At 41.5% G+C, this 27,973-nt stretch overlaps 1 non-coding gene across 1 annotated transcript; it reads right to left on the bottom strand.

Annotated features, from left to right (window-relative positions):
- Window positions 1-7,227: 7,227 nt before the first annotated feature.
- Window positions 7,228-7,341, bottom strand: LOC132896345 (U5 spliceosomal RNA). The gene has a single exon (XR_009656004.1). It is a non-coding gene; the product is annotated as a U5 spliceosomal RNA (small nuclear RNA).
- Between the last annotated feature and the right edge of the window lie 20,632 nt (window positions 7,342-27,973).

Consider the following 27,973-nt stretch of genomic DNA (forward strand, 5'->3'; position numbering starts at 1 on the left):
TTTCCTTTTGCATACACTCTGCAGGGAAGCTTTTTCCAACCGAAATCGTCGACCGAGGCGAAGATCAGACTTTGATAGATCCCTGTTCTTTAAATAAAACAGGGTGCCCACTCACACCTGATTGTCATCCCATTGATTGAAAACACCTGACTCTAATTTCACCTTCACATTAACTGCTAATCCTAGAGGTTCACATACTTTTGCCACTCACAGATATGTAATATTGGATCATTTTCCTCAATAAATAAATGACCAAGTATAATATTTTTTGTCTCATTTGCTTAACTGGGTTCTCTTTATCTACTTTTAGGACTTGTGTGAAAATCTGATGATGTTTTCGGTCATATTTATGCAGAAATATAGAAAATTCTAAAGGGTTCACAAACTTTCAAGCACCACTGTACATAAAAATAGCTCAGCGGCATGAAAACAAACATTCACTGCAAGTCAAGGTACTTGGCTCGGCGGCCACATGAAACGTAAACACCATGGACAGCGGCCAAACTCATAACTCTACAGACCGAAACACACGAAACCAAGTCCTACTAGGGTCTATTTTACCGATCTATGTTCAAGCATCATGCAAGTCTTCCTTCTCCTTGAATAAGACCGTGCATTCAACTGCCTTTTTGACATGACTGCATCAAAATACCACTTGCAACAATATTTCACGCACTCCATCAAGAAAAAAGTTAAACATGATGAACACGGGCATACTGTTTTGAGCATACGATTTTTAAAAAAGAAACTAGCTACATCAAAGTCCTTCAATAAACCCATCCTTTAGCGCAAATGAGCTTAACCTAGTTCAAAGCATGATGCTAGCAGTAGCTGCATAAGGCAAAATTATGTGGGCCTTTCGTCAACAACAAGCCACGGTGGGCAAACATTAATAATCAAGTGTCCTTACCTTAAAACGTTGTCTTGACCACAGAACTTCTCAAGTATTTCACTTAAATCCACACACAACACACCCAACACAGCTAGCGAGAAATGTGGATCTGCGCTAGCTTTGTATTGCTATTCCCCTCAGTATGCTTACTCTGTCTGCTGCCTGAACTGTGAAAATTATAGGCTACAATCTTTTCATCAATTTCTTCAGTAGATGCCGTTTTAGACATTTTATTATCCCCATCGAAATATGCTATTATACTAACAGGATTATAACTCAAATCACACGACACGTATTCAAATCACAACTGATTTATTTTACTGTTGGACAGATCATAGCATATCTAGCCTAGCTGCACATAGCCTAGCTGCTGGTAGGCTGATAACTGATAAGTAGCTGATATTCTGAACAGATTGGTGATCCTTACCTTAAAAAAGTCTGTGACTTTAGGCAACGATTCCATCATTACCTGCATCTCTCTTTTTTTCCTTTTATGCGCCCCGCTAACATGTGAACGCTTCATCTTTCAAAGCCTCTAAATTTGTGTCTCTGTAGTCTGCAGTCTTTGGCGTGCTTTCGTGCGTGACGTTACATTTTGTTACATTTTATTCTGGTACAGTTGTGGGTGTTCATTTCGCGAACCACATCCACCATGTCTCTTACAGCAGGCTACTGTGCACTCATTTATTTCTAACCTTATTTCTATCCGTACATTAATGTAGGCCCATGATTCCGACAGTTTATTATTTTATTAATATTACAAGGCCCCTGATTGGCTGTGGCCCAGGGGCTTGAGCCCCCCGAAGCCCCCCCCCTTAAAGCGCCAGTGCATGTCCGCCATTGTCTGTGTGAGACTCGCGCGCGACAACTGTGCTTCCCGTGATTCATTTCCAGAACGCATTTCCCCTTCTCCGTTTTAGCCTTTTTTAATTTTTTATTTATTTTTTTTTTTACTCAGTAACAGTTGTGATGTAAAATGTACCGAAGTACACTACTTAAAAGAAAACATACTTAAGTAAAAGTAAAAGTACACTCTTTAAAAATTACTTGAAAAAGTATAAGTACACAAAAAAGCTACTCAGGTACAGTAACGCGAGTAATGTAATTCGTTACTTTCCACCTCTGAGAACTAGAACAGAGGATTTCTATCCTGGAATCAAAGATTGATGCTCTGCCAAAGACGGATGAACTAAGAGCGATATCTCACAAAAGGAGTACAGAAACAGTGGCTGAGAATGCAGAGATTGCACCCCGACAGGCCGATGGCATTGCAAATCGAGTGGATGAATGCATCGATCTAAGAAAGCAAAATGTGAGTACAGAAAACTGGCACACGATGGGTGGCAGGCCCAAAAATAAAAACAGAAGAGTAATTACCTCAACACCAGTTCGTTCTGATACTATGCAACCCATGCTCCACAGCCATGCTATTAGAAACAGAGCCAGGTGTTAGGACTAGGACTGTTTTGGCCTCTAGAGGCCGCTGTTATTTCCTTTTCGTGTCATGTTTATTTTGGCCTCTAGAGGCCGCCACTGTTCCTGTGTTTTGTGTTTGTGTTAATTGCCTGTTTAGTCCTGATTATCTTCACCTGTGTTCAATTTAGTTTGTGTATTTATACCCCCTGAGTTCAGTCCTCTTGTCACGGAGTCTTTGTGCTGTTATGTTTATCTCCAGTTTCCTCTGTACCGTGTTCTTTATTTTGCATTTTGCTTTTCTTTTGGACCTAGTAGTTTTTTGGATCTTCTGAGCTTTGGTATTTTTGCCTTTTCTTTTCTGTTTTTTTGGCGTTTGTTTTGTACTTTTAGATTTTTTATTTTTTCCCTTAGATCTTCTGAGCGTTTTTGTATTTTTACTTTTTGGATATTTTTTGTACATATTGTAAATAAACCTTTTTGATACTTTTTCTACTTCCGCCTCTGCATTTGAGTCATCCCCCTGGTGGCCTAGTGGGGGTTTGCTGGATTATCACACCAACGAACCAGGTTCGAATCCTAGCAAAACCCTAACGCCAGGTCTGCAAGCTACAATAGGTTTTACAATCTTATGGAAAATCCACAGCCCATAAGGCTTCAGAACAAATTTGAATGCCTCAGGGATGTGGAAGCGGAATTTTCAGCCGGACAAGCACATCATAGAAAGAGATTGCACCACAACCGAAGAGCTGTGGAAAGAGGCAAAAAGCAGCTCATAACACCACCTGATCCCACAACCCTTGTTCTTGGTGATTCCACTGTAAGATATTTAAAAGGACATGGGATGATTATTTGCAGTGTTGGGCAAGTTACTTCAAAACTGTTTTGCATTATTTATTACTTGTTACTGTCATTTTAAAGTAATGAGTTACATTACAATATTACTGTATTTAAAATGTAAGGCATTACACTACTATTGCATTACTTTTAAGTTACTCTCACCAAAATAACTGGAAGTATGGATCTGGCAATCTAAATGTAGCTCAAGACGCTCAATTAGCTCATCACACATCCAGTGGAAGGTGATGTGGTATCTGACTGAGCTAGGCTTATGGTTAAAAACAGTAGAATATAATAGCCACAGTGATGGCTCATGGCACAATACAAGGAACAATCATTGCAAGAACAGACAATAGGTGAAAGAAATACTGTAACTTTAGGCCTATTCATATTAACATTAATTGAACTGTAATGTATTGTAATGTCTAAAGATATGACAGGATACAAGATTAGCATTTCTATGCCTTTATTGTTTTCAAGTTTACAGCATTAAGCATAGTTTATGCTTCATAAAAAAAAAAAAAGATTAGCCCTAAGGGATATGACTCCATCATTTCAGAAATTTAACAAAAATGAACATATTATGGCAAATCGTAGCCTACAATAAAACTGGCCTGAAAAAAAACCCACAAGCCTTTTAAATCACAGCTAGATAATGACTATTAGCTATATGAGGCTACCCAGTCACATTTCGAAAAACAGAATTAGAAATAACAAAATCAAAGTGCTTTTAATGATATTGAAGTGCTTAGACATATTAGCCCTCGAAGGAAAGGCAGCTCAATCACTTTAGTCTGACTTCCGACCAGAAAAAAAAACTCAGTTATACAGGACAAAAATACGGAAGCCGAGAAAGGCCCTTCATATAATCCTTTTTTTACTCACCTTGTTATCCCGAGACAGGGCCGCTGACAGCTTTGGCTGGGCCCGGGACAAAATGCTCTGAATGCCCCCCCAACAACCCCCACACACACCCACCTCTCTTATCCCAGTCTCTACTCACTCCAACCCTTAAATGACAGGTATTCAAAAACCATTCAACCGGTCAACAACCATTTCATTTTAGCATTTCAACATTTTTACAGTTTTAACATTTTAACATTTCCTTAGTCTGCAACTATTCAGGTGCGAAATGCAATGCGCCAGACTTTTGTTGTGCGGGCGTGCATACTGTCCAGTGTGAAAAGCATAGACGAACACACCGCTCGAGAAACGGTGGGATATGATTGCAGGCTAATGTGAATATTCTTAGCTTCAATCAGATATATGAAACGCAATGTTATTAAGCCGTTGTGGTTATGAAATGATTCAATGCCCTGTGCGTTTGATATGGTGTTCAGTGTGACTTGCTCTCCCCTCGTTTGTAACATGAATTGCGTGCCGCGCGTGTCTTGGTTGGGGTTACTTTACGGGGCTGGAAAAAGTTGGCTGTGTCTTTCTCTTACCTGGCTCAGCTGCCCCACTGCCTTTGCTAGTACCTGCTGCATCATCCAAATCTTTTTTTAAAATATTTATGCAGTGAGCCCCTGAGTCTCTTGGTTTCTTCCTCTCTTTTTCTCTTTTCTTTTCTGTGCTCCTGACTTGTGCATGTTGGCAAATGGCACGCACGCTGATTGTCGAAGCGCTATGATCGAACTATGTCGTTTTTTCCCCTTAATCAATGAGTCAGACCAAACCATTTTTGCATTAGGGGTTGTAGGGGGTTCTTGATGCCTTTTTCAAAGACAATAAAGGCAAAAGATCTAGAAATCATTTATTAAATGCAAATATAGCACATTTCTCCCCCAAATCAACACATTTTGAAATGAAATAAAATAATCACAACTTCATGAGAGCCCAGTTCTGCCCCCCCCCCATTCCTGGGCCCGGGACAACATACCCGTTTGTCCCCCCCTGTCAGCGGGCCTGCCCGAGATAACGACATAATTAATTCAGGATCTCGAGAAAACAACACAACTAATTCGAGATCTCGAGAAAACAAAACCGTTATTTCGAGATCTCGAGAAAACAAAACAATTATTCCGTGATCTCGAGAAAACAAAACAATTATTCCGTGATCTCAAGAAAACAAAACAATTATTTCATGATCTCAAGAAAACAGCTGAGAAATGGTTCATTCAGGTACGCTAAGAGACTTGTGATATGCTGACTTTGGGGCTATTTCTCATTCTGTATAGACGCAACTTTGGTCATTAGAATGTCTGGAATAATCGATCACCTAATAAGGCAATATTCTGATCAGGGGTTGACACAGGGAGAGATTGCATTAAGTCTTTTAATAAGGGATAATTTCAAAATTAGTTCGCGGCACCTCCGCAGAAGACTGGCCCGGCTTCGTCTCTACCGACGGAGATACAGTGATCCAGCTGAGATTATGAAATAATTGTTTTGTTTTCTCGAGATCTTGAAATAATGGTTTTGTTTTCTTGAGATCTCGAATTAGTTGTGTTGTTTTCTCGAGATCCTGAATTAATTATGTCGTTATCTCGGGATAACAAGGTGAATAAAAAAAGATTATATGAAGGGCCTCTCACGGCTTCCGTAGGAAAAATGTAAACAAACTGTCAGCATATCTTCAACAACATACTCCACCACAAGTCTCCTAACCTCCTGAGGCTGAAGGAGCATCTCAGAGCGGGAGAACGTTAATTTTGGCTGCTTTGTGATTTTATCACCACTCTCATCCTCCGCTTGCTTCATGTTACTGTGGCACCTCTGTGAATGTTTAGTTAAATTCTCATCTCATTATCTGTAGCCGCTTTATCCTGTTCTACAGGGTCGCAGGCAAGCTGGAGCCTATCCCAGCTGACTACAGGCGAAAGGCAGGGTACACCCTGGACAAGTCGCCAGGTCATCACAGGGCTGACACATAGACACAGACAACCATTCACACTCAATTTATTGTAGAGTCACCAGTTAACCTAACCTGCATGTATTTGGGGGAAACCGGAGCACCCGGAGGGAACCCACACGGACACAGGGAGAACATCCAAACTCCGCACACAAAGGCCCTCGCCGACCACAGGGCTCGAACCCAGACCTTCTTGTTGTGAGGCGGCAGCACTAACCACTACACCACCGTGCTGCCCCTCTTTAGTTAAATTACTCGTGCTATTTCAGGAAGTGGACAGTTCTTTAGGTTTAGCACACAAAGTGCATCTGACTACGATGTTCTTCACATCCTTATTTTTCACAAACTTAAAGTAATGGGCGTATGCCCATCTGGAGAATGTGCTATCCGACATTAGATCAGCTGCAGGTTCACTCATCTCTCTCTCTCCTGTCTGAGTAGCCTAAAGGAAAAGGCAGTGAAACATTTTGCGCAGACGTTTCACCTCTGCTGATCTCGCGTGATTTTGGCGAATTTGTTTGAAGGAAAAAAAACCCACCACTTCATTCCAGGTTAAAAATGCATTGTAACGCGCATTACTGACATTTGTACCGAGTAAAATATTACCAAATCTTTTCTGTAATGCCTTACATTACCGCGTTACTGCAAAAAGCAATGCATTACAGTAATTCGTTACTTTTGTAACGCATTACTCCCAACACTAATTATTTGCTGCCTTCCAAATGCATCCATCTCTGACACCAAAGACAGCATTTTGAAACTCATGTCCAAGCATAAAACTATCAAACGTATTGTTGTGCATGTGGGAGCAAATGATGTTTTCAGAGAACAGCTGTTTGTCCAAGATGATTTCAGAAAACTTTTTTCTGATCTCTATAAGACTAGAATACAATCTTTTATCAGTGGCCCACTCCCTGCAAGGGGAAGCTTTGCATTTACTAGACTCTTCAGTCTTAACACCTGGCTTGGAAAAACTTATTTTTTATTTGGTACCTGTATAAACTTCATAGACAATTTTAACCTTTTCTGGAATCGCAGAGAATTCTTCAAGCCAAATAGCACTGAACTCAGCCGGATTGGGTAGAAAGGTAAGAAAGGTAACAGAAAGGTAAACACAGCTAGACTCCGCCCCCAACAGCTGGATCCTTTTGAAGAGAGACATCACCGTGTGTGTGTGTGGTTTCCATGCAAAAGGTTCGATATTTCTAACATTTGACCATGAAACATGTCCAGCTCTACCAGAGCAAAGCCTGCAAAAATAAGCTGAGCTCATTAACATCCCTCTCCCCGGAAATGTTTAGTAAAAGGTGAAAGATTTGCGGTCAGTGAAGAGAAACCTGAGCTGCACTGAACACTGGATCAGGTTAGTGACACTGGATTGGAGGCTGGGAGACTCTCAGCGCTGCCGCTGTGATGCTTGGAGTTGTGGCTGAGGAGCTCATTACGGAAACACCTGGGATCTCCTTTAAAAGGAGGAGCCTTTGGGAAATGGCGGGGGCTTGGAGCTCATCACCTGCTGTCTTGGGTTTGGTTATTTGTTATGGCTTTGTTTTATATTTGGTTTTTCTTTCATGTTACAGCTCTTCACTCCACTATCATCACATGCTTGCACTGTCTAACACTACTGATTAATTGCCTTACTCACACCATTCATTCATTTTGTAAATATTTCTATTGTCTTTAAGTAAATGAATTAAGATCTTCAGTCTCTGTCCTTGTCCTCCTTCCTTTGTTGTGATTTGTGAATCAGTCGGAACACTAAGTCATATCAGAAGGTGTGGTCACGTGACTGCAGCTGTGTGAGCTTTGAACCCTGACATTACAAAAGTATAAGTTTAGAAACACAAGCCAAATGTGACCAACATACAAATAAACAACTCAAAACACATTTCAATGAAGTATTAAACTTGGATGAGCCAGCAGCAATATTTCTTTAAAAATATTCTGATCACTGGTCTGAAAACCTAAATAATTATTGACAACTTTTTCCTGGGGCTCGAGGCAAAAATATTCGCTTGTGCTACATCCTAAGGCAAAGTTTAATTTTATAAAATTGAGAGCATCATTATTAGATCATAGATGCCTCTAAACTTTAAGCTAACACTATTTGTTATCTCTAGAAATGTATTTTCATTGGTGAACGACTGTTTATATTGTTTCTATGGTAGACTGGGTCTGTATGTGATTATATATGACACTGTAATATAGGAGACCTGACCAGTCTGATGAGTTTGTTGAACATCCCATTCCATAAGCATGAGGTGAGGAATAACACACAACATTTTTACTCCACCTAAGTGCTTTCCATACCACATTTTCCTGCCTTCCTGCGATGCTACTGTTCAGGCTGCCAAATAGAAATAATTCATTCCATTGGATTTGTGATGTTGAAGCTTCTATTCTGAGGGCAGATAAGTTTCTCTTCTTGACCATATTACACCTCTCCATGTCGTAAAGTCAAGGAGCAAGGCCTCTAAACCGATAATATTTAGGATTGTGATATTGAAATGACAGTGGTTTTCACCCACTACATTTATCAATGCCCAATCATTCTTACACTGTGATTGGCAAGATACAAACGTTTCATGAATCACACGTGAGACCTGTCATATGGTGATTTATGCACTTTGATCTGCGCTGGTTTCTACGTTAGATTGATAAATGAGGATTATTGCATTGTCCTCGTTAGTATAGTGGACAGTATCTCTGCCTGTCACGCGGAAGACTGGGGTTTGATTCCCTGATGGGGAGGCTTTAAAAATTTATTAACTTGGGCAGCAGGGGGATGTAGTGGTTCGCACTGTCACCTCACAGCAAGAAGGTTCTGGGTTCGAGGCTGATGGGGGCCTTTCTGTTACCCCTTTTCCACCAAATCAGTTCCAGGGCTTGTTTGGGGCCAGTGCTGGTGCTGGTTCACAACTCGTTCAACTCGCGAGCCAGCTGAGAACCAGTTTGCTTTTCCATAGCTCGCGGTGCTAAGGGAAGCCACGTCATTACCTCGCTGTATACGTCGGTTACGTCACTGTATACGTCAGTTATGTTGCTACGTTTGCATAAACCTTGGCACGAATATCGAAGCAAAAACAACACGGAAGAAGCAGCAGCAGCAACAACAACAATAATAATAATGGATGACTTCGCGTTTGTACAGCTGCTGCTTCTCGTCGCTTAAAAATGGCGATCTTTCGCGGTCTTGTTATTGTTGTTGGTCTTAACAACTCCGCCCCCCCGCTGACGTAAGCGGTTCTTTCCTCTGGCCCAGCAGAGAGTTGGTGCTAGCCTGGAACCGTTTTTTCTGGCCCCAGAGTCAGTTCTTTGTCAGTGGAAACAGAAAACCCGGTTCCAAACTAAGCACTGGCCCCGAACCAGCCCTGGAACTGCTTTGGTGGAAAAGGGGCATGTGTGGAGTTTGCATGTTCTCCCTGTGTCAGCTCTGTAGTTAAGTTAACATGGGCTGGTCTTGGGCTGAAGTGCCCTTGAGCAAGGTACTTCAAGGAGATACACAGAACCATGGCCTCACTCTTTGTTTTTAAATGCCTTGAGACCTCAAGAATGGCATAGGAATAGTTTTAAGCGGTATCATGATCCAGAGCATTTTTTAAGGATTTTCCACTAGGAGACCAACTGGTCTGGGCAATACAATCACAGGCCCCAGAGTCCATGTGGCTGCACCGCTGCGGCATATTCTGTGATGCAAAATGGTTCACTAGTCACCATACAGACAAACACACTACAGTGACTACACAGCTATCAAGAGCAATTACCAAGCACAAATGTTATGTCAAAGACACTCAAAGTTACACAGTAATGACATCAGATTCTGACATCAGCCATCTCAGTAACCAAATTTTAGTTTTGTTTTTCTTAAGCAACATGATCTTGTGTGTATATCTTATAACATAGATCTTCGTTTTCCTTGTTAAATGTATACTTACATGGTACTTGGTTAATTAATTGCAACCAATTGAACCAAATGATAAAATTTGGTCTCCCAGTGAAGCTGGTTTGGGATTTGGTCTCCCAGTAACTATGTTAAAAAATGCTCTGTATAGCCAGCTTCTCTTATTTTATTTCTTTACCGTTATAGTTACTATACTGTTTCCTTATGTTGGACAAAATATACACAGAAAGAGAATAGCTCTGGCCTGATGAGTAGAGTCAGGACACTGATTTTATTTACAAATTCGATTTCACCATTGCTGAGACAAGAAAAAAAAAAAAAAACATATTGGAAAAATAATATCATTTTGAAAGTAAATATAATACAATGAATCCGCTGCCTGGTACAAAACCCCGGGATAAAACCCCAGTGGGATTAGAACCTCCCGGGAACGGACTCCTTGTCCGAATGCAGCGCATGGACTAAAGAGTTTTCTAGAGCAGTGATTCTCAAACTGTGGTACGCGTACCACTAGTGGTACGCGGGCTCCATTCTAGTGGTACGCCAAAGAATTACTTAATTAAATATAAATAAAATTAAAAAAATAAAACGTGAAGTACTATCCATAATATCCGAATGGATGAAAATATCTTATCAACTGATGACAAGAAAATGAAAGGAGATACAAATTAAGTTAATAATTTTAAAAAGTTTGCAAGTGCTTCTGGGTAGCCATACGTAGCATACGTATGCATTCCCGCCGGTTCCGCTGACAGACGGTTATCCGCCATTGGTAGACTAGGCTGTGATGGGAAAAGGTGGAGGTGGCTTTGCTAATTATGACGAATACGACAAAATTACTGTCATGGCTTAAATCCGCGAATGGGAGCATGGATCAGGGGAGAGGGAGAACTGAAGAGGACGTGTGTGAGCCGAGCGCAGATGCTAACGACAGTGGCAAAACCAGCCCCAGAACTGCTAGGAAACGGCAGAAACCAGTGAGGAGGAAGTATGACGAAAAATACATAAAACTGGGATTCATTTGGAGTGGGACAGAGGAGCTGCCCAGGCCGCAGTGTGTTGTACGCGGGGACGTTCTGAGCAATGAGTCCATGAAACCATCGCATCTCAAACGGCATCTTACAACCAAACACAGCACTAAAAGACAAAACAATGGATTTTTTTTTTTTACAAAAACGTGATGAACTGAAGCAGTCCAAGTCCACCATTCTGTCCAATGGTACACCCGTAGCCAAAGCACAGGAAGCTTCATATCGTGCCAGCCTCCTGATTGCCAGAGCCGGTAAGCCGCACACAATTGGGGAACTGCTGTGTTTACCATTAGCCAGAGAGATGACACGTATCATGTGTGGAGAGAAAGCTGCCAGAGAGTTAAACTTGGTGCCGCTTTCAAATGACACCGTGTCAAGGAGAATAAATGACATGGCTGACGATGTTAAAAAGACACTGATTGAGCGCATTAAGAACAGTACAGTTATTTAACTTTTAAGTACATTTTCATTTAATCTTTAAGAACTCTTAATATTTATTTTAGTACAATGTTTATGTCACTTTTATGTGCAATTAATTTTATTTGATTCATTATTTAAGTACAGTGTTTTATTTTCCTATATTTAAACACAGTGTTACTGTTCAAAGTACTGTGCGTAATGTTACAGTGGCCAACAATATTAAATATACTTGTTAAATAAAACCTCCGCCTTGTTTTTAATGAATACTTAGGCCTACTACGCTACTGTATTTTAATGTTGATCATTATGGTGGTACTTGGAGAGCCAAGTATTTTCTGAGGTGGTACTTGGTGAAAAAAGTTTGAGAACCACTGTTCTAGAGTGATAGTTTGTTCCTAAAAGATGAACATTTTTTTTTAGAAGTGTGCACATTTTGCACGAAGGTCTCAGGTCCTTATTACACGGTTATCAAAATGAATAATGCACGTAATACAGTATTTTGAGACAGAATGAACTCCAGTGCTCGGCCATCTGGCTGTATTTTTAGACAATTTCTGCAGGCTGGAATCTTTGGGCTTCGTTTCATCCAAAAGAGAAAATAACTTTGCTGGTGAGCTGAAAGAAAATCATATATGTAAATAAGCATACACTTCTTTAAATGATAAAATTATGCTTGTCAGTTAAAGGTAAGAGGTACAATGAAATGCATCATGACAAGAAATCAGAAAACAAATCGATGGGTTTCTTTAGGTATCCACACTCTATGCCTATGGGGCTCCGCTCGCGCAGGCGCTCCGCGAACACTGGCCACTAGGCGGTGTGTCTGACTGGTAATTACTAACACTGGCCACTAGGCGGTGTGTATGACTGGTAATTACTAACACTGGCCACTAGGCGGTGTGTCTGACTGGTAATTACTAACACTGGCCACTAGGCGGCGTATGACTGGTAATTACTAACACTGGCCATTAGGCGGTGTGTATGACTGGTAATTACTAACACTGGCCACTAGGCGGTGTGTCTCATCTCATCTCATCTCATTATCTCTAGCCACTTTATCCTTCTACAGGGTCGCAGGCAAGCTGGAGCCTATCCCAGCTGACTACGGGTGAAAGGCGGGGTACACCCTGGACAAGTCGCCAGGTCATCACAGGGCTGACACATAGACACAGACAACCATTCACACCTACGGTCAATTTAGAGTCACCAGTTAACCTAACCTGCATGTCTTTGGACTGTGGGGGAAACCGGAGCACCCGGAGGAAACCCACACGGACACAGGGAGAACATGCAAACTCCGCACAGAAAGGCCCTCGCCGGCCACGGGGCTCGAACCCGGACCTTCTTGCTGTGAGGCGACAGCACTAACCACTACACCACCGTGCCTAGGCGGTGTGTATGACTGGTAATTACTAAGGGGTCATCCATAATTTTCATCATTATCATGAGTCTACAAAGAGTAGACTTTTGAGCAACCCCCCTCCCTCCCCCCAAAAGTGTACATTAGCAGACAAAAAAAATGATGATGGATCTACGTGGAATAGGAATTCAAAATAAAACCATGTCTTGTATTACTTTTTATTAAAATTGGATGACAGGACAATACAAAGATTCACAAGAGAAGAAAAGAAGACACAAGACGGGTCCAGAAGTTTTCATGGAAAGCAGGCGATTCATTTTTCAGTCCCCCCAGGATTTCGCGGGCCTTTTTTGTGATTGTTGCAGGCTAAAATGTCTGATGTTGTGGGGGTTTTTCCAAAAAATTGCGATGAAAGTTGCGGTGTTGGGCAGCACGGTGGTGTAGTGATTAGCACTGTCGCCTCACAGCAAGAAGGTCCGAGTTCGAGCCCCATGGCCGGTGAGGGCCTTTCTGTGTGGAGTTTGCATGTTCTCCCCGTGTCCGTGTGGGTTTCCTCCGGGTGCTCCGGTTTCCCCCACAGTCCAAAGACATGCAGGTTAGGTTAACTGGTGACTCTAAATTGACCATAGGTGTGAATGTGAGTGTGAATGGTTGTCTGTGTCTATGTGTCAGCCCTGTGATGACCTGGCGACTTGTCCAGGGTGTACCCCGCCTTTCGCCTGTAGTCAGCTGGGATAGGCTCCAGCTTGCCTGCCACCCTGTAGAAGGATAAAGTGGCTAGAGATAATGAGATGAGTTGCGGTGTTTTTTAGGTTTTTGTTGTGATTACATTGCGGGAGGAAGTGAAAGTTGCGAGAAATTGTTGCGATTTTCTGTTTTTGTGATTAAAATTGAGTGATGAGTTAAATATTAAGTTATTACTGAAAAACTATTGATTAAAAAAACAAAGACACTGAGAAATGGTCCTGTAAACAACTTTACCAATATAAAAGATTACCAAGACTACAAAAATGCAGAAAAATAGGCTTTACTTATCCAAATGCACCTGTTGGTTCAAAAGTTAAAGTGCATAGAACCTCACAGCACAGCATGAAGTTACCTTAAAATATAATATAAATGCCTCAGCTTTCATGTAAGAAAAAAAAAAACTATTAATACTAGTACTGTGTGCAGGCAGTCTCTCCTGAAGACTAAATTAAACACTAATTATAAACTAATAAAATAAATGGCTCAGGCTTCATAAAGAAGAAAAACAATTTGAATAGAATCTCACAGTATGATGCTGAAGCTGCCTAAACAATGGAAAATAAAATACCATTTTGGTAAAAATGTTGGCATCCATTAATTTCTTGTATTAAGTAAAAAAAATAATGTAAAGTGCACACAGTCCTTCACTGTAAACATACCACACTTTCAGTAACAGAATTTAAGCCTACATAAACACTGACTCGCACATGCTGCTTCTCTTGAATGGAAACACGGAAGTAAGCAGTGTTGCCAGATACTGCTGACGTTTTCCAGCCCAAAATATGTTCAAAACCTGCCAAAATGCACTTGAAATCCCCCCCCCCCCAACTGGGAGGGAAACCGCCCAATCTGGCAACACTGGAAGTAAGGCGGAAGGTAGTTTGTCAATGTCACCTCAAGACACCAACGATTGGTCAAATTTGCAGGAAAGTTGCAGTGATTGGACCGCAACACCGCCCTGAATTCACGGGGATTGGTCGAATTTGCAAATCGTAACATCCTGGAGGGTCTGATTATTGAAAATTAGGAACTGTCTTTTTAAGGGGAGCTGTTGCCTTTTGGCTTTGAAACGTTCATTTTTGATTCTTTCCAAGCAGCCTGTCCTGCCCTAACTGCCTCCTCTCAGATGAATGCAGGAAACAATAAATGCTTAAAAACTGCTCGTACTCGTTTGAACGAGTCTTATGAATAGCGGTATTTCTGCTATTCACAAATTTGTAAATGCGGTCAAAATCTGGGTCAGCCATTGTTGTTGTATTGAAGAAAGAAAGCGTGTAGAGCTAGTTGGCAACACCGATGTGGCGCGAAATTTTTAACATGGCGGCCGCCGATTCGCACATTGACGGATCATCATTTTTCCATTTTTAAAAAAGTGTACGCCTGGTCATTAACCCCCTCCCCCGGCGTATGGTTTATACGCTCGTGATAATGATGAAAATTATGGATGACCCCTAACACTGACCACGAGGCAGTGTGTATGACTGGTAATTACTAACACTGGCCACTAGGTGGTGTGTATGACTGGTAATTACTAACACTGGCCACTAGGCGGTGTGTATGACCTATTCCTATGCCATACTTGAGGTCTCAAGGCATTTAAAAGCAAGTAAGTACATTACTCCAGGGCACTTCAGCCAAAGACCTAGCCTGGCAAGCCAGACTAAATGTGAATATTTAGTCTGGTCTCAGTCATAGACATTTCCGAAGGGTGTGGGTAGGAACAACCCATTGTCTTTCAAACTGTCTCTGTGCATATAGGCCAACGCTCTGACCAATCAGCGCAACAGTGACTGTGACGTAGTCAGAGCGACAGAAAACGGAGCCAGCTGGTAGATCAAACTTTTGCCATAGCCGGTCAGCAAAACAGCGAAAATGTCCTTCTTGAAAAGGAATGAGCGGAGATCCTCTTCCTGCTCATGTTTCAATGAAAACTCCAAGTCTAATTCTTCTAAAACTGATTCCAAAGCGGAGTCAAACGAGCGCTGTTCTCCAGCGTCGCGCAGCCTTGTCGTCACTCCTGCAAAAGCCCCCCCAAAGAATCCAAACAAAAACCTTGCGTTGTGATTGGCAGGCAAGATTTGATGCCCGGGGTGTGTTGTTGATATGGTCCGAGGCTAGACCCACTCGTAGGCAAAAATATTTTTGACTAGGGTCTAGTTTACTAGGCTACCCAAGACCAGCACATATTACCCTAACTGCATGACTTTGAACTGTGGGGTTAACAACTAGAACCACCCACATTAATACATTTTTAAAGTCTCCCCATCAGGGAATCAAACCCCGGTCTTCCATGGGACAGGCAGAGATACAGTACTATCCACTCTACTAACAAGGATGACATCAGTTGTTTCATTTATCAATCTAATGTAGAAACCAGCGCAGCTCAACGTGTAGAAATCACCGTATGACAGGGTTCACATGTGATTCATGAAACGTTTGTATCTTGCCAACCACAGTGTAAGAATGATTGGGCACTGATAAATGTGGTGGGTGAAAACCATTGTCATTTAAATATCACAATCCTAAATATTATCATGTCATTTATCAATCTAACGTAGAAACCAAAGCAGATCATGTGCCTCTACTCCAGATGTTTGGGTTTTTTTCATCTTAATTATTGTTTGTGTCACAATAAAACAACAGTTTTCACCTTTAAAGTGGGAGGCATGTTGTGTAAATCAAATCAAATCAAGTTTCAAATCAAGTTTATTTGTACAGCGCTTTTAACAATAAACATTGTCGCAAAGCAGCTTTACAGAATTTGAATGACTTAAAACATGAGCTAATTTTATCCCTAATCTATCCCCAATGAGCAAGCCTGTGGCGACGGTGGCAAGGAAAAACTCCCTCAGACGACATGAGGAAGAAACCTCGAGAGGAACCAGACTCAAAAGGGAACCCATCCTCATTTGGGCAACAACAGACAGCCTGACTATAATATTAACAGTTTTAACAGGTATAACCCTCAACTGTCCTCATGGGGCCGTCCTTCACAGGAGTGGGGCGATAAAACTCCGACCAGACACAGGGCACCAGGATGGATCAAGCAGGTCCGAGGGGCAGAAGAGGCCAGCATCTCAATCCCAGGATCAACATGTAACTCAGAGGGACAGATGGGGGGGGGGAAGAGAGAGAGAGAGAAAGAAAATGCGTTGTTAGGTATGCCCTAAAAATGACAAGTATTAAATCTGTGTGGTAGGCTCGCAGAGACGAGAGTCTTTACATCAGGCATAACACACAATGGCATGTTAATATGGTAAAAAATATATCTTGACCTGCTCTGGCTGGATGCTTGATTGGGTGATGGGAGCACACTCCTCAGCAATGATGAGATGCAGATGGGACCCTTAGGCCTGGCCAAGACAATTCAGTTACATTTCACCGGGTCTGGGACATGCGACAGAATGTCTGACGGCCGATTCCCTGCAGGCTACGATAGCCAGTCGAGGTCCCCACCGTCTCCACCAAAAGATTTCCTGTTGACTCCATGTAACTCAGAGGGACAGATTTGGGGTGGTGGGGGGAGAGAAAGAAAACACAGGTGGTTAGGTATGCCCAATGTCACCTGAATAAGTAGGAACAGTATACATATTGCACCGAGTACAAGCAGGGACTCCGGCAACTAACTATGACAGCATAACTAAAAGGAGAGAGCCAGAAGGTAACACAGGCATGAGGGAGCCCCGGGACATAAAGCAGCCAGCCACTACACCGTCAACAAACTCGAGTGAGCAAGCGAGTGGGGACTGACAGCATCCATACATCCCAGTTTACCAAAACACTCTATGTCTGAGGACCCTCCAGATCTACTCCTTTACCTCATAAACACCATTAACAAAAGGCTTGACTAAACAGATATGTTTTCAGCCTAGACTTAAATGCTGAGACTGTGTCTGATTCCCGAACATTACTTGGAAGGCATAACAGTGGGGCTTTGTAAGAAAAGGCTCTGCCCCCTGATGTAGCCTTCACTATACGAGGTACCAGCAGATAGCCTGCACCTTTTGATCTAAGTAGGCGTGGCGGGTCATAGAGGAGCAGAAGTTCACTCAGGTACTGTGGTGCGAGACCATTTAGTGCTTTAAAGGTCAATAGTAGTATTTTATAATCAATACGAAATTTGATTGGGAGCCAATGCAGTGTGGATAAGACAGGCGTGATGTGGTCATATTTTCTAGTTCTAGTAAGGACTCTTGCTGTGGCATTTTGAACTAACTGGAGCTTGTTTATGCACTTATTGGAACATCCAGACAGTAAGGCATTACAATAATCCAACCTGGAGGTAACAAAAGCATGGACTAGTTTTTCTGCATCATGCAATGACATTAAATTTCTTATCTTTGCAATATTTCTGAGATGAAAGAAAGCTATCCGGGTGATGTTATCAATGTGAGTTTCGAATGAAAGACTGGGGTCAATAATCACTCCGAGGTCTTTTACTGCTGCACGTGAAGAAACAGAAAGGCCATCCAGAGTTACTGCGTAATCAGAAAACTTACTTCTAGCTGTATGTAGTCCTAGCACAAGTACTTCAGTCTTGTCAGAGTTAAGCAGAAGGAAATTTATAAGCATCCAGTGTCTAATGTCCTTAACACATTCCTCAATTTTATTAAGCTGGTGTCTTTCATCAGGTTTTGCAGAGACATACAACTGTGTGTCATCAGCATAACAGTGGAAACTAATACAATGTTTACGAATAATATCGCCCAGAGGTAACATATATAGAGAAAAAAGCAGTGGACCCAAGACAGAACCTTGTGGAACACCAAACTTTACCTCGGTACATCTAGAAATATCACCATTTATATCAACATACTGATAACGATCAGTTAGATAAGACCTGAGCCAGGAGAGGGCCATTCCCTTAACTCCCACAACATTTTCTAGTCTATCCAGAAGAATGGAATGATCAATGGTATCAAATGCTGCACTAAGGTCAAGCAACACAAGTAGCGAGACACAGCCCTGATCAGACGCCAACAGTAGGTCGTTTACTACTTTAACCAGTGCTGTCTCTGTGCTATGATGAGGTCTAAATCCTGACTGATACATTTCATGGATGTTATTCCTACGTAAATATGAGCATAACTGCTGTGCCACAGCTTTTTCAAGGATCTTGGAGATAAAGGGGAGGTTTGATATTGGCCGATAATTGGACAGTTGACAGGGATCAAGGTCAGGTTTTTTAATCAGGGGTTTGATAACTGCTAGTTTAAAGGATTTGGGTACATAGCCAATCATAAGAGAAGAATTTATTATTTTTAGAAGCGGTTCAATTACTCCAGGCATTATCTGTTTGAATAGATGTGTCGGTAAGGGATCTAGTACGCAAGTTGAGGCTTTTGATGTAGAGATTAATGAAAGTAATTCAGTTTCTTTTAGGGGAGTAAAACATTCTAACTGATGATCTGATACAGTTATATTGTTAACTACAAGGTCACTTTCATTGTCTAACCTTAAATTAGTAGTTTGAATTTTTTGTCGGATATTCTCAATTTTGTCATTAAAAAAATTCATGAAGTCGTTGCTACTACATACTGCAGGTGTGCATGTGTTGATAGTGGACTTATTCCTGGTTAATTTTGCTACAGTATTAAATAGGAATCTAGGATTATTTTTGTTATCTTCTATTAGGGAGGAGAAATATGTTGATCTCGCAGCACTAAGAGCTTTTCTATACTTCAGGAAGCTCTCCTTCCAAGCTAATTTGAACACTACCAATTTTGTTTGACGCCATTTACGTTCCAATTTTCGAGTGGTCTGTTTTAATGTGCGAGTGTCATCATTATACCAGGGTGCTAATTTTTTGTCTCTGACCATTTTCCTTTTTAGAGGAGCTACATTATCTAAAGTATGGCGGAATGTTGACTCTAAGCATTCAGTTGCCTGATCAAGTTCTGCAAGGGCTGACAGTGACCCAATCAAAGTTGACAGCTCTGGGAGATCATTTATAAAGCTTTGTGCAGTAGTTGACGTGAAAGTACGTTTAATACAGTAGCGTGGCGAGGTGCATATATTATTACTCAGACATATTTTGAATGAGATGAGACAATGATCTGAGATAACTTCAGACTGTGGAAGTATGACCACATTGTCTACGTTTAATCTGAATGTTAGTATTAGATCAAGGGTGTGACCACCATTATGGGTCGGTCCTATGACATTCTGCTTAATCCCGACTGAATCTAAGCTGGACACAAACGCTGTTTTTAAAGGGTCTTCTGGGTTATCGAAGTGAATATTAAAATCTCCAACAACTAAAGCTTTGTCTAAGGAAATAACCAAATCTGAGATAAAATCTGCAAATTCAGAAAGAAACTCAGAATATGGCCCCGGGGGCCTGTAAATAATAAGCAATGGAATTAACTGGGTAGACTTATTTTTCGAGGCTACATACATTATATGAGTATGAAGAACTTCAAATGTATTAAATTTATAACCAGGTTTGTGTGTTACACCTAGATAATCGTTATAAATAACCGCGACGACTCCTCCTCTGCCAGTTAGACGAGGCTGGTGTATATAACTGTATCCAGGAGGACTCGCTTCATTTAATGCTATATATTCATTTGGCTTAATCCATGTTTCTGTTAAACACAGTACATTAAACTCCTGATCAGTAATGAGTTCATTAACCATTAGCGCTTTAGGTGTAAGAGATCTAATATTTAATAGCCCCACCTTTAGATCAAAGGTGCTGGCAGCAGCTGTACAGTCAGTCTGATCTAATTTTATATTGATTAGGTTACTGGAACAAACTCTCTGAAAATTTCTACCTTTTTGTTGAGCTCGGGGAACAGACACAGTCTCGATGTAGTGGGCCCTGAGTGACGACTCTGTGCAGCTAGCAGACAGTCGGTTTAGCCTGTTCGTCTGCTCCCTGGCCTTGGCTCTGGATTGTCAGAAATTAACTAGGCCTGTTCTGAGACTATGACCTATGCTGCAGGAAATGAGAGCAGCACCTTCCCGAATTGGGATGGATACCGTCCCACCCTAACAGGCCAGCAGTGCCCTCAAAATTAGCCCAATTATCTATAAAGCCCACACTGTTTTCAAATGGTGCTAACCCCCAAAAATCCATTTTAATTCCAGCTTGTAATGCGACAAAACAGGACAAATACGAAGGGAGATGAATACTTTTGCAAGACAATGTCAGTTTGATTCTTCAGATACAATTATGTGAAAGATGAATGAATAAGCATCTAAACTATTTAAAGAAGAGTCTTGCCAGTAATTAGATCTTGGCAATGATACATCTGGCTCTGTTAGAAAACCTCTGCACATCCATTAGGCCTTAGGCATTCACACTTCACTAGTTGTTGGGTTTCCTGTGGTGGCAGAAACACACAGGACCGAAACCATCAGAAAACAACTCGATGGGTTTCTTTATGTATCCACACTCTATGCCGACTGGCCACTAGGCAGTGTTTTGAACTGCTAATTAATAACACTGGCCACTAGGCTATATACTGAATACCATAATTAAATCAAAAGGTGCTTCAACAAAGTATTAGTTTAAGGGTGTGCACACTTATGCAACCAGCTTATTGTACATTTTTTATTTCTTTATGTTTTCCCCCTAACAGATTTGTTTGTTGTACAATTGAATTGTACAGGTTATAGGTCACATTAACCTCCTAGGGCCTAGCGGTCACATACGTGGACAGCACTTTTTAGAAATTCAGAACAAGAATCCACATATGTGGACATACTTTTTCTCAAAAAGTACATCTTATCAAAGATGATGCTTAGTTTTTATTCTAATCAGGTTCTAATAAGCCCAAATAGCAAAAATAAATAAAAAATGCATGTAAAAAAAACAGCTTGGGTCTTAGGAGGTTAAAGGTGGGAAATGTTTTGAAATTATTTATCGTGGTCTTTTTTTTTTACATCAGAAAAACCTATCATTTTAATGGGGTGTGTACACTTTTTACATCGGCTTTTAATATTCCTGAGATGAAAGAAAGCTATCCCCGTAATGTTGTCTGTATGAGTTTCAAATGAAAGACTGGAGTCAATGATCACACTGAGGTCTTTTACTGCTGCACGTTAAGAAACACAAAGGCCATCCAGAGTTACATCCATCCATTATCTGTAGCCGCTTATCCTGTACAGGGTCGCAGGCAAGCTGGAGTCTATCCCAGCTGACGATGGGCGAGAGGCAGGGTACACCCTGGAAGTCGCCAGGTCATCTCAGGGCTAATACATAGAGACAAATAACCATTCACACTCACACCTATGGTTAATTTAGAGTCACCAATTAGCCTAACCTGCATGTCTTTGGACTGTGTGGGAAATTGGAGCACCCAGAGGAAACCCACACAGACACGGGTAGAACATGCAAACTCCACACAGAAAGACCCTCGTCGGCCACTGGGCTCGAACTCAGGACCTTCTTGCTGTGAGGTGACAGTGCTAACCATTACACCATCATGCTGCCCCCGGAGTTACTATGTAATCAGAAAACCTATTTCTAGCTGCATGTGGTCCTAGTACAAGTACATCTGTCTTGTCAGAGTTCAGGGTGGCAGGGCAGTGTAGTGGTTACCACTGTCCCCTCATAGTAAGAAGGTTCTGGGTTTGAGCCCAGCGGCTGACGAGGGTCTTTCTGTGTGGAATCTGCATATTCTCCCTGTGTTTGCATGGGTTTCCTCCAGGTGCTCCAGTGTCCCCCACAGTTCAAAGACATGCAGTCTTTCGGTTAACATGGGGTGGCCATGAGGTTTGGCTGAAGTGCAGTTGAGCAAAACACCTAATGCCCAACTGCTCCCTGGGTGCTGTAGCATGGCTGCCCACTGCTCTGTGTGTGCGCTCATTGCTCACTTGTGTGTGTTAACTGCATCAGATGGGTTAAATCCAGAGGTTAAATTTCACTGTGCTTAAGTCTGTCCTTGAGTGTATGTGTGACAAATAAAGGCTTGGTTTCTTAAAGAGAAGGAAGGTAATAAGCATCCAGTATCTAATTTCCTTCACACATTCCTCAATTTTATTAAACTGGTGTCTCTCATCTGGATTTGCAGAAACATACAACTTTGTGTCATCAGCATAACAAAGAAAAAAGCAGTGGGCCTCAGACAGAACCTTGTGGAACACCAAAATTTATCTTAGTGTGCATAGAAAAATCACCATTTACATCAACAAACTAATAACGATCAGTTTAATAAGACCTGAGCCAGGAGAGGGCTGTTCCCTTGAAATAACATGTTCTCGTCTATCAAGGAGAATGGTATGATCAGTGGTGTCAAAGGCTGCACTAAGGTCAAGCAATACAAGCAGGGAGACACAGCCCTGATCAGAGGCCAAAGTGGTGTCACATACAAAATGGTGTCACACACACCAGAGTGGTGTCCTTTCCTGGGTGAATTCCTCACACGTAGTGCTAGGCTCCAGATCCACAGCAGTCAGACCAGGATAAAGCACTTACTGAAGACAAATGAATAAATTAAGGGATGTGCTCATAAAACCTTATATTAACGAACAGTGTAATATTATCAAATTCAGCAAAGTCAACATAAACACAATTAACAACACAAAGCATCATTAACTACATTATCAGGATTTTAATTAATTACTTTCTTTAATGGATTTGTTGCACCACATAAGCAATATCAGATAAAATGAGGTTTGAGTTTACAATATTGTTAGTTAAGGGACTGATAACACAATCTGTAAGACTCCATCTAATCCTCAGTGGGTGGAGCGAGATGTGTAAGATACAGTTTACACAGTTTCACAGAGACAACACTCCCATTAATATCGACTGCAAGAGACACACTCAGAACAACCATGTTACTCTTCCTCTCTGTTTTCATGGTTGTTATCAATGTTGGTAAGTCATTTAGTATTATTTTAGGTAATTTTATTTGCATAACAAAAGGTTTATTTGAAATGTTGAATGTAGATGTAGGAGGTAACGATACAGAGACAGAGACAAATCTGCCATTTATACAAGAGAGATCCAAACTGACACTCAGGAAAACCGTTACTTATCCAGCTGTTACAACAGCTGTAATTAATATCAATAAGTCTATATTAAACATGACATACAATATACAAATATGTACCATTTTACTGTTCTTAAATTAGTACTATTGAGTGGTTATTAAAGTATATTACAATGTGTTTTCAGCAGAGGCTGTTGATGAACGCATGAAACCAGACCAAACAATCATAACTTCAACTGAAGGCAGCAAAACCACACTGAGCTGCACATATGATGAATCAGCTACCTATCTACACTGGTATCGACAAAAACCTCAGTCAGGACCAGAGTTTCTTCTGATGATTCAAAAATCTACAGAGTTTGTTCCTAATCCTCGCCCAGGACTATCCATCAAACTTTATAAAACTGAAAGGAAAGTAGTTTTGGAGCTCTCCTCTGCTTCAGTATCAGACTCCTCACTGTACTACTGCGCCATGGAGCCCACAGTAACAGGAAACCCAGCTACACTGTACAAAAACCCCTTCATATGAGAAAAGTGAATTGTTTTTCTTTTTTGTCAGGAGGGGGCGCTATTTAGCTAGTTAGTTCAAATAAATTTCCCTGTTTCAATTTCCAGTCTTTGATGGAGAGTATTTGACTTTCTGTGCTGATTGTGCTGAAATAATCTTTATAAAAATGTAAAATCACCTTTCTTGTTATTTCTTTAAATACTTCTTAATTTATCCCCAATACCCAAAATGGACCAACAAATATATCCGTTGTTTGTGGGCGCTTTAGTTTTGTTGTTGTTGAATAAGATTGTGTTTATTTATTAGACCAACCATGTCACGTCAGTGCTGAAAATGGGGCTCCTTGTTTCACACATTAGTCACGTTAGTAAAGTTGCAGGTTTTGTTGGTATTATTGTTAAGCATCTGTCGTGTTTATCTTGTGATGTGTTTTGTTTCACTGTATGCTCATGTTTATGTTATTGCTCGTACTCCTGGTCTTATTTAAAAAAAAAAAATCTGCAATTGCATTACATGACGAACTACTGGAATATTTCACTCATTTATGCATGCTAAACTGTGTTCAAATAAAATGGGTAAGTGAGTGAAAATAAAAAGTAACAGTAACCTTTTACACTATGAAAAAGAAAACATGGTTTATTCTGTCGAGTTAGTATTCTGAATTGTTCAGACAGGAAAATGAAAAATTATTATGGATGAGGGGTGGCATGGTGGTGTAGTGGTTAGGGCTGGGTTCGAGCCCAGTAGCCAACGAGGGCCTTTCTGTGTGGAGTTTGCATGTTGTCCGTGTGGGTTTCCTCCGGGTGCTCCGGTTTCCCCCACAGTCCAAAGACATGCAGGTTAGGTTAACTGGTGACTCTAAATTGACCGTAGGTGTGAATGTGAGTGTGAATGGTTGTCTGTGTCTATGTGTCAGCCCTGTGATGACCTGGCGACTTGTCCAGGGTGTACCCCACCTTTCGCCCGTAGTCAGCTGGGATAGGCTCCAACTTGCCTGCGACCCTTTAGAACAGGATAAAGTGGCTAGAGATAATGAGATGAGATATGGTGGTGTAGTGGTTAGCGCTGTCGCCTCACAGCAAGAAGGTCTGGGTTTGAGCCCCGTGGCCGGCGAGGGCCTTTCTGTGTGGAGTTTGCATGTTCTCCCCATATCTGCGTGGGTTTCCTCCAAAGACATGCAGGTTAGGTTAACTGGTGACTCTAAATTGACTGTAGGTGTGAATGGTTGTCTATGTGTCAGCCCTGTGATGACCTGGCAACTTGTCCAGCGTGTACCCTGCCTTTCGCCTGTAGTCAGCTGGGATAGGCTCCAGCTTGCCTGCGACCCTGTAGAACAGGATAAAGTGGCTAGACATAATGAGATGAGAACTATAATATTATTTGGCAATGGGCACATAGGAAAGTGTAAAGTTTCTGTCAATATGGTTAGCATGCTTGCATGATAAAAACTCGCAAATATACTTATCTAAATACATGACCTACTCATTCTAAACCTGACGGGTTTCGCCAGAGAAGCTCTTGACCCCAGAGGGTTAAAATACGATGGAAAAAAAAACACTTTGTCAGGGTCCAAAACCTGTAGTATTCTATTTTCTTTGAATGTTAGTGGCATACCTACCCAGCTGATAACAGCATCACATGATGTCATGACAGAATGCACTACTACTCACTGATGAGAGGTGACTTGTCATTCATCGAGAACTTCTGCGATTGGCCAATCACAGGTCATATTACAATGTAATTATTCACCCAGTGTAACATTTGGAAGAAAATTAGAAGTAGATTAGACCCATATACGTATTTACAATTTTTCATGGGCTATCCGGTTTGGTGCTTTTGAATTACAGACGGACAAATGCGAAAATTACTAGTCAATATCCGCCGGTCCAACCTTATTTCCCACACAGTTATTATGTCAATGCACAAAGTTCCTGTGCCCTGTTAAACTCCAACAGGACTCACCCAGCTCATTTTTCACTCCATTCGTATCATGAAAAAACCTAAGCTAGGACCGACTATTAAAGATAAATTTATACCATTAACTCTTCAGCTCAATCCCACATAACGATTGATTTTGTTAATTTTTTTAAAACCTTATTAATAAGTAAAAAATGGCTGGCATATCTTGGTATCTGCATTACTAAAACTATTTTTTAGTGCGCCCCCCTTAAATCCGTGCCAGTGTGGATGCAGCGGAAGTGCATTTTCCACATCTCGATGGTCTGCTTCACCACATTCCGGGCCTCAGCATGAATGGTGTTGTATCTCTCCTCTAGTTCATTTTGTGGGTTGCTAAAAGGGGTGAGCAGGAAGGAACAAAAGGGGAGTAACAACTGTCACCAAGTAATCATTCACCTCCAAATTCCCCATTGTTGGCCAAGGTGCAGAGAGAGGAGTTTGCCCATATGAATAAATTGTGTGTGCTGCTAGGGCATTTGGCAACGACATCAGTGATCACACCAGGGGCATCATACACAACCTGCACATTCAGGGCAGTATACCCTTTCCTGCACAAAAAGACAGGGTGATCACAGGATGGCAGCTGGATGGGGATCAAGGTGCCATCTATGGTTCCTATGACCTGAGGAAATCCTGGGTCTGGAAGCTGATGGAAGGCCTGTTCGGTTTCCTGGATCTCCTCCCGCATCCATAGAAACTGGATCAAAGTGTGGCAATGGTGCAGGAGTGCTGCTGTGACTGAATGCACAGCCTTAGACACAGCAGCCACACTGAGGCCATAGCCCTCCCCAATCATCTGCAGGAATCTCCCAGTGGCAGAGCTGTCAGGAGCTGGACTGCCGGGCTGAGGGAAAAGTTATGACAAGGAGCTCGTTACAACTCTCCCCCTATGAGAGCTTCCACACTGCAAAAAGTTGAAAACTGAATTTGAGAAGAAAATTACTTAATGCTAATGAAATTATCTTGCTGCATGGACGGATATTTTTACTTGATACCCCGCCTCTCACCCATAGTCAGCTGGGATAGGCTCCAGCTTGCCTGCGACCCTGTAGAACAGGATAAAGTGGCTAGAGATAATGAAATGAAATGGAAAGACATCTTAGAATAAGTTGATTGCAATCTAGAACTAGGTTTAATAATCTCAGAATTGGTGTCTTGTATTCTTCGAATAGGAAATGCTAGATTGTTTCAACTATTTTCAATATATTTTCACTGGCTAAGATATCATATTTTGCAGTGCAACGATAGGATTTCAGCTCTGGGTAGCCTGTACCTGTCTTGGATGGCTTCATCACTGTCGAGTTCCAATGGATTGAGATGAAGTCTTATTTTTGCATTTCACGTGTTTCTCTAGGGTAGCTCGGTAGTGTAGCGGTTAGTGCTGTTGCCTCACAGCAAGAAGATCTGGGTTTGAGCCCCGTGGCTGGCAAGGGCCTTTCTGTGTGGAGTTTGCATGTTGTCTGTGTGGGTTTCCTGTGGGTGCTCTGGTTTCCCCCACAGTCCAAAGACATGCAGGTTAGGTTAACTGGTGACTCTAAATCCAGTGTGAATGGTTGTCTGTGTCTATGTGTCAGCCCTGTGATGACCTGGTGAGTTATCCAGAGTGTACCCTGCCTTTCGCCCGAAGTCAGCTGGGATAGGCTCCAGCTTACCTGTGACCCTGTAGAACAGGATAAAGTGGCTAGAGATAATGAGATGAGATGTGTTTCTGTGACTGAGTTGCAGGATTCACTGGAATGCAGCCATGATTATTTGAACTGTTACCCACAATGCCAAATTAGATAATTGCTTGCCGAATTGAGTTAAATGTGATTAAAGTGTGACAATATCAATGAGATGTTATAATTCCATAGCATATTGAAATATATTCGTAATGTTTTCTGTATATTTATTCCATAATTAACTCAATGTGCTTGCAGTGTACAAGAAAAATAGTTGAAGACTGGCAGCAGATTCAACACCAGTTTCCCCTATTGATTGTGAGAGTCCCATGCACATTCTGTGTATTTGGCTGTGAGGAGACGCTCTTTGTTGTGAAAGAGTGATCCAGGTCCATCCTCAGTTAAGAGCGAACTAAATTACTACTTTGGCTATGACATTGTTCGGG

This window comes from Neoarius graeffei, chromosome 1 (genome assembly GCF_027579695.1).
Source record: "Neoarius graeffei isolate fNeoGra1 chromosome 1, fNeoGra1.pri, whole genome shotgun sequence".
Taxonomy (NCBI): domain Eukaryota; kingdom Metazoa; phylum Chordata; class Actinopteri; order Siluriformes; family Ariidae; genus Neoarius; species Neoarius graeffei.